The sequence below is a fragment of the Chanos chanos genome, chromosome 5 (genome assembly GCF_902362185.1).
Source record: "Chanos chanos chromosome 5, fChaCha1.1, whole genome shotgun sequence".
NCBI lineage: Eukaryota > Metazoa > Chordata > Actinopteri > Gonorynchiformes > Chanidae > Chanos > Chanos chanos.
This window is the reverse complement of record NC_044499.1, coordinates 17,676,144-17,691,901: the sequence shown is the minus strand read 5'-3', so window position 1 is coordinate 17,691,901 and position 15,758 is coordinate 17,676,144.

Sequence of the window (15,758 nt, the reverse complement as noted above, 5' to 3'; positions counted from 1 at the left end):
TCGTGGATTTTTTTTCTCGAAACCAGCAGGTTTGTATGAGGCGAAGTCGTTGTTTTTGGTTAAGTGTTTTGTTTATGTTTTCTGTTTTGTTTTGTCTGTTTTTTAGTTAAATAATTCCTATATGTTTTTCCCCATGTAGCCACACACAATATGACATTCTTTAAAATGCCCGTATTAAATATGAGTGAAACTGAAATGCAACCAAAATGCAGGATCTGTCTGTGTGTTTTGTTTCACTGTTACACAGTTATAAATGCTGCAGCTGGGGGCATCAAAACATTTCAATAGCTCTTGTCCGAGAGTCATGGGGACACATAGCATCATGTTGTTCTTCTTTAATGGTGACCAATACCGAAAAGATGTTGACAACGTTTCTCTCCACCGACTGTAACAGCTTTGCTTCAACATTATTATATGTAGTATTATATACTGTATCGATTTCCGATGCTCAACCCATATGATGCTGCCTCTAGGGCCGTGGTCACACAGTGGATTGGGAGTATCCAGTCCTTTGTCACTGAATCAGATTATTGATGAGAGAGAGAGAGGCCAATAGCTATAGTGTTTCATAGAACCTTGTCTCAAACCTCCACCCCCACTCTGCGGGTTGTCAGGTCATTTTGGGAAAGCTGTAAGTGTTTGCAGATGTCCCCTTTTCTCCAAACAAATGCTATTGTTAGGTATATACATAATGAATTTTAGTTACCATGAAAACTGACCTTCTATCTATCTACACTGAGGTTAGTAGGATAACAGGAGAGGTTCAGTTAGTTTTTGAATAAAAATTTTATCACTATATAAATAGGGCATAACCCTTTTGAAATAATTTCCGTCGGTCACTGATACCATGTCAATAGTCTCATTGGGGACAATTTCAGTGTTATTTCACATTTTTACTGAGAAGGAACAAATCAGATGCAATTATGAGATCTACTATTAATTTATTGTGTGATATACTGTTAAATGTTCATCATTCCACTTTGTCAATAATCTTTTTGCATGGCCGTTTTGCCAAACTTTACAGTAACATGATGCTAAAATAGTGCACCAGATAAAGACAGCTGAAACTTTGTGTATTTATGAGTTGCTAGATGTTTTCAATTAGAACCTTTTTCCAAACGTAGACATGAACACTTATCTCCAGTCAGGACTCTGCCCATAGATGTTAATTTAGGATCTCATTAGAGAGGTTCAATAGAGGCTCATTTGCATTCTGCAGAGATCAGTTCTGATTCGCTTTAACTGGATGGAGTCGGCCCAGGGAACACTATTAAAATCTTGATTTCATTGCTCTGCCAGTTGAGTGTATACCATTTCAAAATTCTTACATTTGTGGTTTATAAGTCTTTTCTCAAATATCCTATGGCAGAACAGTTTGTGTTTTGAGTTTCAGCTGATATTTGATTTCCAAATAATTACAAATCTTCCTTCGGAAAGGTTTATTCTGAGCGCTTAATCATATTTCCATGATCACAACTTCAGTGATCTGAATTATAATTGTATGGTTATGTCATGGAGACGTTCACTCTGTCCAGATAAATGGGGGTCAGGGCCACAGTTTCTGAAATATCAGAAAGCAAAATTTTTATTGCCGTTGCCCGTATACAATAATTCATTTAATCAGCGCATCACAATATTTTTTTCCCCAAATAACCTCTGACAGATCACCGTGGTAACAAGAGAACACAGTGAGCACCACACACCGAACTATATTTCACTCAACACTGTCCCTATTGGGAGTCTTCACAAACTGAAACTCTGTCTATCTGTCTGCACAAGAGCTCCGATACAAAATTAAACTGTTGTTGGCCAGGAAAACAGGTGAACAAACAGACATCACACCCTCCACCATGTTGAGCCAAGTGGCCTTTGAAATTGCCTGTTTGTGATTTGAGACGTGTCTGTTGAAATGTCAGAGCACTTTGCATTTCTGCTCTGCCCGCCCCCCTTTACCCCCACCCGTAGCTCTCAGCCCCAAAGAGAGGACAGCACTTCTTTGACTCCTTGCTTTATTGCACTGTAAAACATGGGTCTTCTCCCCCCTGCAATCTTCCATGTCCACTTTGTTCCTGACTCGGCAAAGTGTTTGATGGATGAGGTTCAGCTCAACAACTGCTGTGTTGTGACTGGTGTTCTGAAAGGTTTTATTCTCTATGCATTTATTGAATTTTGCAGTTCCATTGTAGTTGCTCACCCGACTGGACAATGGATCTAATAGATCTGAATCAGAAGCTTTTGCATTACAAAGATGAAAGTGAGGTGTTCCTTTCACACGTTTTTCTGTGTGTTTTTTGCACCCTCTGGCATCAAACAGATCTGTATGATATGATTCAATAGTTTCCATGATTGTTTTGTGGTGATACGGTTGTCCTTGTTTACAGCTGCAGAGACGTTTGTTTCTAGTAAAAATAAAAAAAAATGCAGAGCTTCTGAAGGTCAGTTTTGAGTCCAATCAAACTTTAGAGAGAATTCTTCCTTATCTGATGGCTACATCTTCAGCGGTGATGGCTTTGAGATATTTGTAACCAAGAAAAACTTATTCAAAACCAACATCATAACCTGAACTGTGATATGGAATATTCCAATGACGAAATTTCTAGATAAAAGGCCAGAAAGTCTTAAAACACAACCAAAAGTGTTGTTTTTTAATAGTTTTCATTGACCAGGAATGTTAATACTTCCACGTCATTCTTTTTATGATGAAAAATGTAATTTTTTTTCCATTCTGATAAGTAATTTTCACCTCTCTGAAAAATAACATTGAAGACAATGGGCATTCATATGTGACACCCGCGGTGTTAATTCCCTTTTCTCCACAGTCCAATCCTCTGGCCACAGTGCCACAATTCCACCATGCCCTTTCTGCCCATTATCTCTGAATGAGTACCTCTTGTTATCCAGCCCCATCCTCCAACCTCTTTATCCACAGCATACCAGCATCCATACTGCCTGACGCAGTCCAGACCTCTCAGGGCTTTACATTGGAGCTGTGCATTATCCAGAGGTGCTGGGAAATGGCATGACCAGCTGAAGCAGCTGTCATCACCATGGACAGTATAGTGTGTGTGCTGTCCACACGTCTATCCATGGCAAACCTGTCCTCTCTTTCTCTCATTAAATGAACGTTGCCTTTCATTTACTCTGCAGTGATAGGTTAGGGAAGGCAGAGAATTGAGGATGTGTTTCCACACTGTTCAGTTTCTATGGAAAGGCTGTTAGGAAGGAAGGATAACAGGGCTTAACGGAGAGCTTAATAAGAAAAGGCATTACTGTAGATGACTATTGTTGAACCTTTATACCACCTCTGGGGACAATTTAACTTTACAAGAGAATACCAGGAGCACAATGCTATTTCATAAACTGATCTTTACAGTGAGTCTTAATATTCTGAAAATAAATATTATCTCAAAATAAAATGGAACAAACCATCATGATCTATGGTTCTTAAGTTAAATGATGAATTTAAATAGCAAGTTTGATCTTCCATTTTTTTTTTTTTTTAGATTTTTTTTTTTTTAGTAAGATGAAGTGTGTCCCATTTCACAACGCACAGCATGTAAACATGTCTTTATCTCCATAGGTGCATGACACTAAGGCAGTTTCCATGGCAACTTGCTGTAAAACCTGTTGTACAAATCAATCTCATTAACCTCTTCACCTCTGCCCACATCTCTGGAAAATAGTTCTTCACAAACAAGAGCAAGATTTCCTCACTTTGCCACAAAATTTAATTTGTAACACATTGCAAACCTGACGGGGTGTAATAGGGGGCAAGTGCATGGGGCTTCTGTGTTATAGAGTTGTGCTGAGACACATATGATTCTTAGTGGTGGTGGTCTTTTTTAAATTACTCTCCATCTGTCCCTGTTTAAATTAAATGCATATGTATAATGTGTGCAGTCTGTAGCTCGGGGAAGTTGTGTCAAGGCTTAAATGGAAGTAGAAGTTATCATATAGTGGCCCCTTAAATTATACATCTTGAAGGAATGACTTTTAGTGGTCCTTGTGCTAAGCTAAATATTCTTTGTAGTTGGGTTCTTTTATCCAGAGCAAGGTATAGCACTATGATTCACTCAGGAAGGTCGTGAGTATACAGCAGCCTAGTTATCACAAGTCTTACAATACTGACACAAAAGCATAAGGTCTCTGTCCATAAATCTGCATGTGCAATGAAATTCTAATATATTTAGGAGAGAACTTATGTATGCATAGGTGTGTGTGTTTGTGCGTGTATGTGTGTGTTCATATGTGTGCACAAGTGTATGTGTGTGTGTGCGTGTGTGTGTGTGTGTGTGTGTTTATGCTTGCGGGTGTGTGCATGTGTTTGTGTGTGTTTATGTGTATGCATATGTGTGTGTGTGTGTGTGTGTGTGCGCGTGTGTTTATGCATGCGGGTACACGCATGTGTTTGTGTGTGTCTGCGTATGCATGTGTGTGTGTGTGTGCGCGTGCGTGTGTGTGTGTGCACGCGCACGTGCATGTGTGTGAGCTCCCCTGAAGGCAGGTCAGTCGTCCTCCCTGAGGGGGGTGCCTGGGCAGTGCTTGTTATCCTGTTGTGTGAGGCGGAGTGTGACAGCCCCTTAATCCACACAGCTTTGTGCCATGGACCCTGACACCATACTAAATTGTGTTTGCTTGAGGAGACTCTGAGAAGCATAAGGCACAGCACATCTGTGACCTCGTCGCTGTTTTTAGAACAAATACCAAAGAGACAGCACTCATATGAAGGTCTGAAATCACCAATGCAACCCAAGGCTCTTTTGTCATAATTCTACCATTGATGGAAGACGACATTCCATCTTCCACTTGAGAGTGCAGGCATTGTACTCAATATGCTTCAAAGGACCCATCAGCACAAGCTGGGTTACTATATGATCTGTCACTGTGGGAACACACTGCAAACTCTAGTCTGTGAGGAGGAATTGAACCCAAAGGAGCTGAGCCTTTTATGAGCTTTATTGAGTTCTGAGATATAGGCTGAATACACACAGAATGAATCTTAGCCTATAACATGTGTACATGGCCTGAGTTAGCAGCGTCGCACATAGATTACCGTAACTGCTCATCATGCTGACCACTCAAGTCTTTGGGTGCTGCCACAGTGGGGAAGATGATCAGCTGGGACCTGTGTTTAACCTCAAGTATCTGCAGAGGTCCGCTAAAGAAACGCTCTTTGATTACGGACAGGGTGGCTGGTCTCATAGCATTTCAGAGAGACTTACATAGCGATTCCCAGTGAGAACTAGATTGGAGAACTATACCGTGCCAGATGTCTTGGATTTTTTTTTTTCCGTGGATACTGCAAAATTGCAACATCCAGTGGGGTTCATGTCAAAGAGGTGTTATCTTTGGACCACCATAAAGTTACATCGCAGACATCTCACACAAATCCAATCTCTGTCTCAAATGCGGTGCCTACATCCCCAGCACAGGAGTGAACAGTGAGACACAACACCTGGAACGAGCAGCAGCAGAGCCTCACAGTCTGCGGGGATCTGCGTTGACATATGGGAACTAATGAAGCCACAGATGAGCTAAATGTTAATTAAAGTTTTTGTAATAAAAATCCATATGGTGGCCTGTTTATTAGTGTGTTCAAGATTAAATCTCTCTATTTTATTATTTAAATACCAAACCACTTTTGCAGCTTTCTTTAGCCTAAACTAGAAAGCCTTTACAGAAGAGCAGTAGAGACTGAGCATTGCTGTTTCTCAAAAGTGGAACAAGTGCTGTGATTTCTCAAGCCTCTGTCAAATTCAGAGCTGTATTTCTGCATTGAAAAATCACAACAGAGTAGAGAGAGACACGGGTCCTGTTGATGGACAGTTTTATTGACTCCGCTGATTTAAGACTTTTAGATTTATTACAATGAGCTGCTAACCAGGAACGCAAGTCTTCAACTCAAGTACTGATCTACAGACAGCGCAATCTTAAGAACATCATCATTTTCTGTTTATGTGCAAATTTAAGACAGATGTCTTGTCTGTAGTAAATAATAGTCAGTAAAAATACTGATTGCCGCGAATATGCATTTGAACGAAAGTTAAGAGTGGCTACAGCAGTTTCGTACCTGTACACGGGGACAGCTCCATACCTATTCAAATTCCACTCCATTCATTTAATATGCCACAACAGCCACAGCCCTCCTTAAAACTCTACTGTTTCACTACTAATATAATAGCTTTTCTACCATTCTATCATTCTCCACCTAATCCCTTCTCATATGAAATAATGGAGTTCTCTTTAGTTCACTTCTGTCAGTTTGGCTCATAAGCTTCAATTTCCATGAAAAGAACCACATTATCCAGAGGAAGGGACCATACCCACTGATAAATGCCTAGGTTTATGAACAATGCTTGACTGTTGGTTTCTGAATACATTTTTGATTCAAGAGTCTGAGGGTTTTTAAGTTCATAAGGAAAATAATAATTATGTAATTTTGTTTATTTTGTCAAGGCCTAGCAAAGAATCATGTGTTACCTCCTATATAGTTTACTAGATTAGTGTGCAGTTTACTGGTATGTCACTTATTCCTTTAGATTTTCACTCTTTAAAGCCAAATAATTGAAACATCATCATTATTATTATTATTATTATTATTATTATTATTATTGTTATTATTATTATTATTACTGGAATTACATAATTTGAGGGATTATCAATCTTGCATGACTTTTTTGTGTATATTTTTGCGATATTTGGGAACATACAGCAATATTAGTCTAAATAAATCTAATAATATAAGGGTTTTCTACATGTGTTCATTCAATCAGAAATATTCATAAGGCAATATCATACCAAATTCTAAAATCTTTCAGTTGGTTTGTAAGATTTTGCATCACCTCATTATAGAAAACCAATAATTAACAACTTAGGCAAAACGTAATTGGATTCCAGTGTTTCTGAATGCGGCCTCCTATGGCAGTTATGCAGTCCTGATAGGAGTCACGGAGACTCCTCTTAGAGAGTCATCACACTGGAGTCATGTCACTTCCAGCAGGAGCATAGAAATGACTCATTAGCAGCAGATGCCATGGAGGTGATGAGCGTCCGGCAGTGCTCTGCTCTCCCAGAGAGCTCTGCTCACAGATATCATTAGCAGGACACTGAGCCGGACTGAAGAATGAGGTCGCGCTGTTCCATGGCTTACTGGAGCAGGAGAAGGAGAGACACTCAGCAACCCACATCATCCAACCAAGCCACAGCCATAATGAGTATGCTCAGCAACTCAGCACAGACAGGCTCAGAACCAACAAACACACAGATGAGTGACCAGACACACACACACACGCACACACACACACACATTCATTGCCTGCCTGCATATGCACATACTCATACACACGAACAAACAGAAACACTCAAACCCGTCTGTCTATGCTCATGCACATGTATACATGTCCTCTCCTACTTATCCACTAACACCCTGTCCCAACGCTTTTCCACACAAAACACTTATACGTTATACATATAGCAATTTGTTGGAATTTGATGAATTTCTGGGAAATCCCATGGAGATTTCATGGAATGTTTTATGTGTGTGTGTGTGTGTGTGTGTGTGTGTGTGTGTATTTAATGATAGATAGATAGATAGATAGATAGATAGATAGATAGATAGATAGATAGATAGATAGATAGATAGATAGGGAGAGAGAGAGAGAGAGAGAGAGAGAGAGAAAGTAACATAAAGTAGCCAAGAAAAGGTTCAAAAAGCTCATTATGCAGGCTTGGTGGAAACTAAATTTGTAAGATGCGTTAAGCGAGTTCAGAATTTTAAGTGATAATAGCAACAATATATTTTAATTAACATGTTAAGCTTTGACAACCCTCATAATAACAAAACATTGTACATCATTATTTTATGTATTTCTACAGAACAATGCCATGGCTCCCATCAGATGTGTGGAGGCACTTCATTCGGACCACTGCAGACGGGAAGACATTTGCAAATACTGATCAACATCACATGTAAAGAAAGCCATCAAAATTCAACAGCATACTGACAAGTGCTAAAAATTTCCTTGGAAGTCTCAGCAGCTACCCATAAACAGTTGTCACTCTCCTTCGAATACACAACATACACAGAAAAAAAAATTCCCCATTAAGTCCTATTAATTCCTGTTCATTCCTGCTAATTCCCATGAATTCCCATGAAAATTTTCCGCCTTAACAATAATTCCCGGAACTTTGAATCCCTGGTTATGACAGGCTTGCCTATTATAGAGAAGGCAACGAGAAACATAGAACAGAACAGTTGCTGTCTTTCCTCATGAGTTAACCGTGGAATTGCCAAAGCAATCTGACATCATTTAATTAGGCCACATGGACAATTACCTTGGGTAAGTAACTGGTTTTTGAGCTGACTCTTGTTTGATAAAGGTGAAGGAGGTTCCTGTTAACCTGACAAATTACCTGCTTGATTAAAATCTACCTTCAATAAGGAAAAAAAAAAGTTAATTAGCAACTACAAATGCTGCAATAATTAGTGAGATGCAACTACGACCTGATGTTTCATGAATACTTGATGTGTGAGGGAGAACTTCTCACAGGAGAAGACCCAGAATACAATTCAGTAAATTTGTTTGTGTCAATCAAAATGGTTTAAAGTGAATACGCTGTCTCAGGGGAGCACTGCAAATTTACAAGGCTTTGTTCGCTATCAGTGATTATGCATGGGGGACGGCAATTAAAGATTTTTTTTTTAATCTCTCTCCTCTCTTCTCTTTCCCTTTTGTTCAATTTTGGTTAATTGAAGCTAAGTGAGTTGAGAAGTGAGAGAGAAGGAATGTGAGGGAGGGCGATGATATGATTTGCACAACTGGTTTTAATAAGATTGAGACAATTAGGAGTTCAATAACAAAATCAATTCCAAAGGGCATCAGTACCTTGCCCCTATTTTTTTTTTTTTTAAAAAAAACTTTGTCTTGTTGCTGAAAGGTATCGCTTGTATTCATGGAATATGTACTAAATATAAACAGAAAGCTTAACACAAAAGTTCCGTATTTGCAGACATCTTTTTTACCCCCCTTACCGCATTACAACATAAGTTTCTATTTTTATTTCTACAAAAGTGTTTAAGCAAAAACAACACTTGAGGCAAAGAAATAAATAAATAACTCTCCTTGTCCTCGGCTCAACATTTTCTGTTCTTTTTCCCTGCGGTTAACAGAGAGTGAGCCAGTGTAAATCAGTCTGTCCGGAGGGGGTTTAATGCCAGTCCCAGGTGAGGGTGTATTAATGCAGATTTACTGACCGGGTCATTGAGGCACACAGGCCGCCCACGGCACTGCTAATGGCCAGAGTTTTGTGACCAAGCCGGTGGGAGCATGTAATTAATAATAGGGAGAAGACACCAGGCTAGACAGGCTGGCCTCTTCCGTTCACACACACACACACACACACAGAGCGTGTGCTCCCTGCCTCTGCGTCTCTGTGTGAAATGTAGGTAGAGATCAAGTCAAGGTTTGGTTTCAGCGGGCATTCAATACAGCCGCTGTGGCTCCATACATTCTGCACTGACTGACCTGTGAAACACAAAGTTTTCTTCAGAATAACATGCGGAAATATAAATGTATGTGTATGTGTATGTGTGTGCGTGTGTATATATGAATGTGGAAAGTATATGCATATGTGTATGTGTATGTGTATGTGTATGTGTGTATGCATATGTGTATGTAGTTCTAACCGTACAAATGTCATCACACTGTCAAAGTGTGGCAAAGGCCAACAAAAGAACCAGTATGTGAAAGAAAGTGACAGCAAGAGCCCCAGTGCTCCCCCCAAAACCACACGAAAGGTCAAAGATCTCCTGCTACTGAGACACTGATCTAAGCTGAAGCCCCAAGAGGTTTAACGCAGGTGCATGTCACTTTTGATTTTCCAGTAAACACTACCTGTATGTAGGTTAACACGCACACATGCACACACATACGCTCATATACACACACACACGGACTCAAAACACACACACACACACATACACACACACAGATATACTGTTTAGTACTACAATAGATTTTCCAACATCTAGTGAAATCAAATTTGTTTTTTTCTTTGTATTATTTGAACTTGTAATTTAATTTTAAAACTTTTGAACATTTCGAGACATTCAGAATATTTCTAAACTTCAGATGTGATTTTTTTTCTTTTCTTTTATTGATCAAAGAAGGTTCCAGTGAAATCACTGAAAATGTGTGCTACTGTACCCACTCAGAAAAACCAATTACTTGAGAGGCCAAATGTTTCAGACTGATTCGTAGCTTTGGAAAGAAAAATATTTTCTACCTTTTTTCATTACATTACAATAATCCCAACATAAAATGATGGGTTAGCTTGAGCAAGAGAAGCGAATCAGAAATAAAGTTAGATACCGGAACAAAGGTTTCTTGAAACTTCCTCCAGACCAGAACACAACATGTTCTGTTTAGGGGAACATACCTGAAACTATTAACCCCCCCCCCATAATAATTTTTGTTCTCGGTAAGTAAAGGAGTAGTACACTAGCATTTTGATTAAGAGGCATTTGTTGTAACAAAACTTAAATAATAAGAGATGTTTTCTGGAACAAATAGAAATTCTTTAAAAAAGACTGTTTAGCTATACTTTATTATACATACTTACTTAGAGTATATATAATACTCTTATATATACTCTTTATATATAATTGTAATTATAACACACTGCACTGAAGTTTTTATAAATTCAGTGACCTTTGTATGGCATTTCATAAAGTCTTTTATTAGAGTACATTGAAAGTGATGTCTATAGTATTCACATTTCACAATCCCACACAATTCAGCTGAAAAAAAAAATCTCCCTAAAACCAGTAGCTTTTGCTTTGTAAGCAGGTTATTCACTGTCAAAAGCAGTGGGAAAAATGTGTGTCATCTCTCTTTTCTCCCTCTGTCAATGCTGGATTCAGTCATGCCTGGTTGGGGCGAGGCTGGACTGCTGGGAAGGGATTGCTATTGGTTTGGTTTAGGTCATATCTGTCTCCTGCAGACAAGAGTGACAGCCGCTCAGAATAGAAACCCATCCTGCAGAATCTGTTGTCAATTGGGCAGAAAATAGGAGATGACAGTGGAGCCTGGCCCTGCCTGCTGAAATAGATCGGCTCCCTGATGACTTTAATGTCATTATTACCTCTCAAATGCACTGTGCAAAACATGGGCAACTGGCCTCCAAACGCCACAGCGTGTTACAGACCAGGTATTACACGCACTTGCTGGTGTGATGGCTTTGACAAGCGAGGCCAAGGAAGCAGATGGCTCTGTATAGGGTGTTTTCTGGCAATATCAGACCCCCCCCCATCACACCCATCACACCCACCCACCCATCTATCTATCCCTCCCTCCGTCTCTCTCTCTTTCTCGTTCTCTCTCTCTCTCTCTCTCTCTCTCTGTCTAAAAGGTTGGTATCAAATATCGTGAGAGCATTCCATTCCACACAATGCATAACAGTGACTGGAAAATGTTCCAAAATTGCTCCAAATACTGTGGTGTGGAAATCACGAAAAACAAGCCTGCCAAACTGTCATCAGTGTAAAAGACATCCCTTGATGTAAAACTCGGGTTACATTCATACCATATGGTGTTATTTCAGTGTCAAAAAAAAACAAAAAAACGCCATGTGAATATTTAATACCAGAGCAAGCATTTCTACGTTTGATTACAACTGAAAGAATGTCATCCACATTCATTCAAACCTAAGAGAATAATTTAAATCTGCATGTGGAGCTTTTCAATACTCGCGTACAGAGCTGTGTCCCCTCTCTAAACCACTGTGCTAATTTAGTATGCTTAGAATTATGCACTACCACCAGAATGACCTGTTCTCTCACTCACACAGCTCATTTTCATTCAGTGAAACATTTGCCAGCACTCAGCGTAATATCTCACACAGAGACCTACCTTAACGTCAATCATCTAACCAATGTGATTGGACTCAATGGCTTGGAAACTGCTTATTAGGTTTGGTCAAATGTGGCATGCCCAAAGTTTAAAGATGCCATGGATTGGATCTGCTGAAGGTCAAAGGCTAAGCATGTATTGAAAGTAAGACCATCAGTACATAGTTATGAGAGCGCAATAGACATCCAGTGACTGGACTTTTTAGATGAGAAGACAGCTTGCATGTGATTACTTGTGTATTCTGCGATGTGATTTTAACTCTTGCATGTGGCTGTCTTTCTCTGTCGACTTGACATTAGAAAACGAGCGCTGTAAACACGCACACGTGCAGTTTTTGACACTGAATTGATTTTTTTCGGGGCAGAACACATTAAGACATTCAACAGCTTTAAGAGGGGGGTGTGGGGAAGGGGATGGGGGCAGGGTACTGTGGATCAAAAAAAGAGTCATGCCAGCTTTGATGCTTTACATCCCAGCATGAGTTTGATGGGCTCCTTTGGAGCTTAGAATGTAGAAATGGCAGGACAGGATACCCATGCAGTGGGCTGGTGTGATACATTTACTCCCGTCCAGAGGAGAGAAAGAAAAGAGGTTTACACATGCAGAGGGGTGTTGAAACATCAAAGAAGAACATGAATATTATTGTGCTGCACATCTTCATTCGAACTACAGTGAAATTCAGAGCAGCTCCACAAAGTGCAGTCACAGTGATCATGTGCACCATACGTTTACAATGGTAAACTCCAGAAAGATCTAGAGTGTTGGAGATTCTTTGAGTTGACACAAAAATACTTTATTTAGTTATAAGTATATGTTTTTTTTTTTTAAAAAAATGTATGAATTTGAAGTCTGTTGTTATAGAATAATACAAATGGATCCCACACTCAGATTTTTCAATGAGTGGAATTTCCACAGTGGATGACATATACGCTATCCGCAATTCACAGTTTGTGAATATGGTACTCCTTTAAATCTGTTTTGACAATGCATGAAAATGTGATTTGCTGGCTGAGTCAAATCGTGAATTATTAGCTAGTCCAGTCAGGAGGAATGAGGAGAGAGCAAATCATGTGATGAATAATTGATTTTCTTTCTTTCTTTCTTTCTTTCTTTCTTTCTTTCTTTCTTTCTGTCTTTTTTGGAAATGGGTAAGCTCATTTGAAATCACAAAGTAAATATGCCATACAGACCGATGAAATTTTGATTTATTTTTTTATAAAGCTTTCATTGTTATATCTGTGCGTTTTCAAGATGTTTGGTTTCTTCATCAGGTCCCACTTACAATAACAATTGAAGCAAACAGTTCCTGAAGTAAAGAGTTGAATTCTTCACATCTTTTTAAGCCGAAATTCTTTTCAGTTTCCATGTCTTTTTTACTTGCGCAGTCTTCTAAAATTTCCTTTCAACACAGAGATCAGTACATATACAGCACCGTGGAGATAATTAGCATGGAACAACTAGCGAAACTTAGAATGAGTGTGCGATACTTAGAACTGTACCTGTGTTACTGCTTGTATTCTTACTGATATCTTTCATTAATATCATGTAAATGAATCTGTACATCCCAGACAGTGTGATAAGATATATAATTGTTCTAAGAGAGACACATTTCATTCAGAAGTCTACTTAAATTATTTTCTAGGGGTAACTTGAATACCCTAATACAGTACCTTTTAAGCCAACACAATCTGACTGCTGACTCCATAAGCGTATTTGCCTACAGCAAAGGGAGACTTAACTGTGAGGAAAAATGTTTATCAGCTCTCTGCTTCCCAGAGCTATCTTGAAAGTCTTATCGAGAGATCTCTGTCTCCCAAACAAACTTCTCTCGATCAATATGTTTGTCTGGGCTGAGAGAGGGAGCTTACACCAACGTGTGACACTTCAGACTGAGGAGACTAGAGGAGTTCACCACCTCTTTCTTGTGTCTGACAGCAAGACACATAAACACACACACACACACACACACACACACACACTCACACACACTCCAACACTCACACACACCCGCACACTCATATACACACATACACATACACACACAAACACATACACACACACACACACACACACACACATACATACACACACCGAGAAAGGCCCTGGGCTCTGCTGCTCACTCTCACACATCTCCAGGCCTGGTCAGGTCAACATAGCTACACTGTCACATTCCTGACAGAAACAGACAAGGGATGCTGACACTCACCTACACCAGCTCAGTAAAACCGAACAAAGCAACATGGACAGGCATGCACAGACACCCATACACACATGTTTACACCTCTCTCTCTCTCTCTCTCTGACTCAGGTGTGGCTAGTTTGGACATGGCCTCTGCTGAGTTCAGTTCAGTGAAGAAATGCATTTTAAAAACCACCTTTATGTATTTCTAAGATTACAAGTGGTTTTGTCACACAATTAATGGGCTTAGAGTACCTTTAAAGATCCCTAGGTGGGTTTTTGAATATGTTCACATGAACGGAAATCAACAGAGAAGCGAAGACGATACACACACAACAAGCTGATAAAAATACAATGAACCACAAAAAAAACCCAGCAATAAACAGCAGTGCAAATAAGCGGAAAATGACCAAACCAAACATTTTTGATTATTCCTTTCCTTCAAGGTTTTTAATCATATGATCACCGCAAAAAACTTTACTATCATTTCTTAAAAAAAAAGAAAAAAAGAAAGAAAAACTCCTCTGAGTGTGCGACAGCGGCAGTTTCTCATGACTTTCACTGCAATTTTATTTGACCGTCTCCCTCCCCTCGCCCCATGGGCCTCCCACAGCTTGTTAAATCATGACATGTCACAGCGCTTGATTGCAACAGTCAAGATATAACGTATGCCACCTGTGGGTGTACTTTAAAGCCTGTAAATTATATTAAGCCAATAAAAAAAAAAAAAAAAAGGATCAGCCATCACAGGTCCGTGATGGACTGAAATAGTCACGGCAGGTCTCGTTCTGACTGTAAAACTCAAATAAGACAAAGAGGCCGAGGGAGGAAGTGATCGCATAAAAAAAAAAAAACACTGCAAAAAAAACAAAAAAAAAACCCTGAGGATGTAAAGCGTATGATTCAATGCAACGCTGGTTCTGGTCCCCCTGTCAAAATGCATGGGGCGATTTTGTCCCCAAACCATAAACAATGGCCACTTCAGTACGTAACCTTATTGGACGAGAGACAACAATTTATACGCTGGGAGAAGGGGTTGTGTCACTGATTTGAATTCAGTTTGTGTAAGGCACGATGCGAGTTCGCATAGGTTAAAAAAAAAAAAAAAAAAGGCAAGAAAAAAAAAAAGGTACTGAATGTCTCATGAGCTCATTTAGAAGTTCCTGTCACACATTCAACGTGATGAAGCTTCATTTCCGCATCTTCAAGTGTTAATGCGTTCTTTTTCAGGAGCTGCTGGACTTTTTAACCTTTTCTGTACCTTCCATGACTTTTTTTTTTAGCCATGATACACTCGTTTCATCAAACTGAGATCGGGTACCCTTTACTGACATGATGTGAAGGTCAACTTGACTTATTAGTGCTCAGATTGTAGCCATCATCACCCGTGTGACTCGGTCAGCTTCTAATGAACAGTGCTGCATGCACAGGGCCGTCTGACGGCCACAAGAGAGAATAAAGAAGAAGATGCTGGATTGTAATGGAAGGGCAGTACACTAAGCTGTGAGATTTTAACTTGTTCGTTGTAGGACTCGGGGGGGGGTACTTCTGTAAAAATACATGCGTGCCAACTGCCAAAAGCACTTGGTCCAAGTGGCTCATTCTGTTATGCACAGACATATTTTGATCAATTCAGCACACTACTCAAGGAGCTGGAGAGTACATTAGGG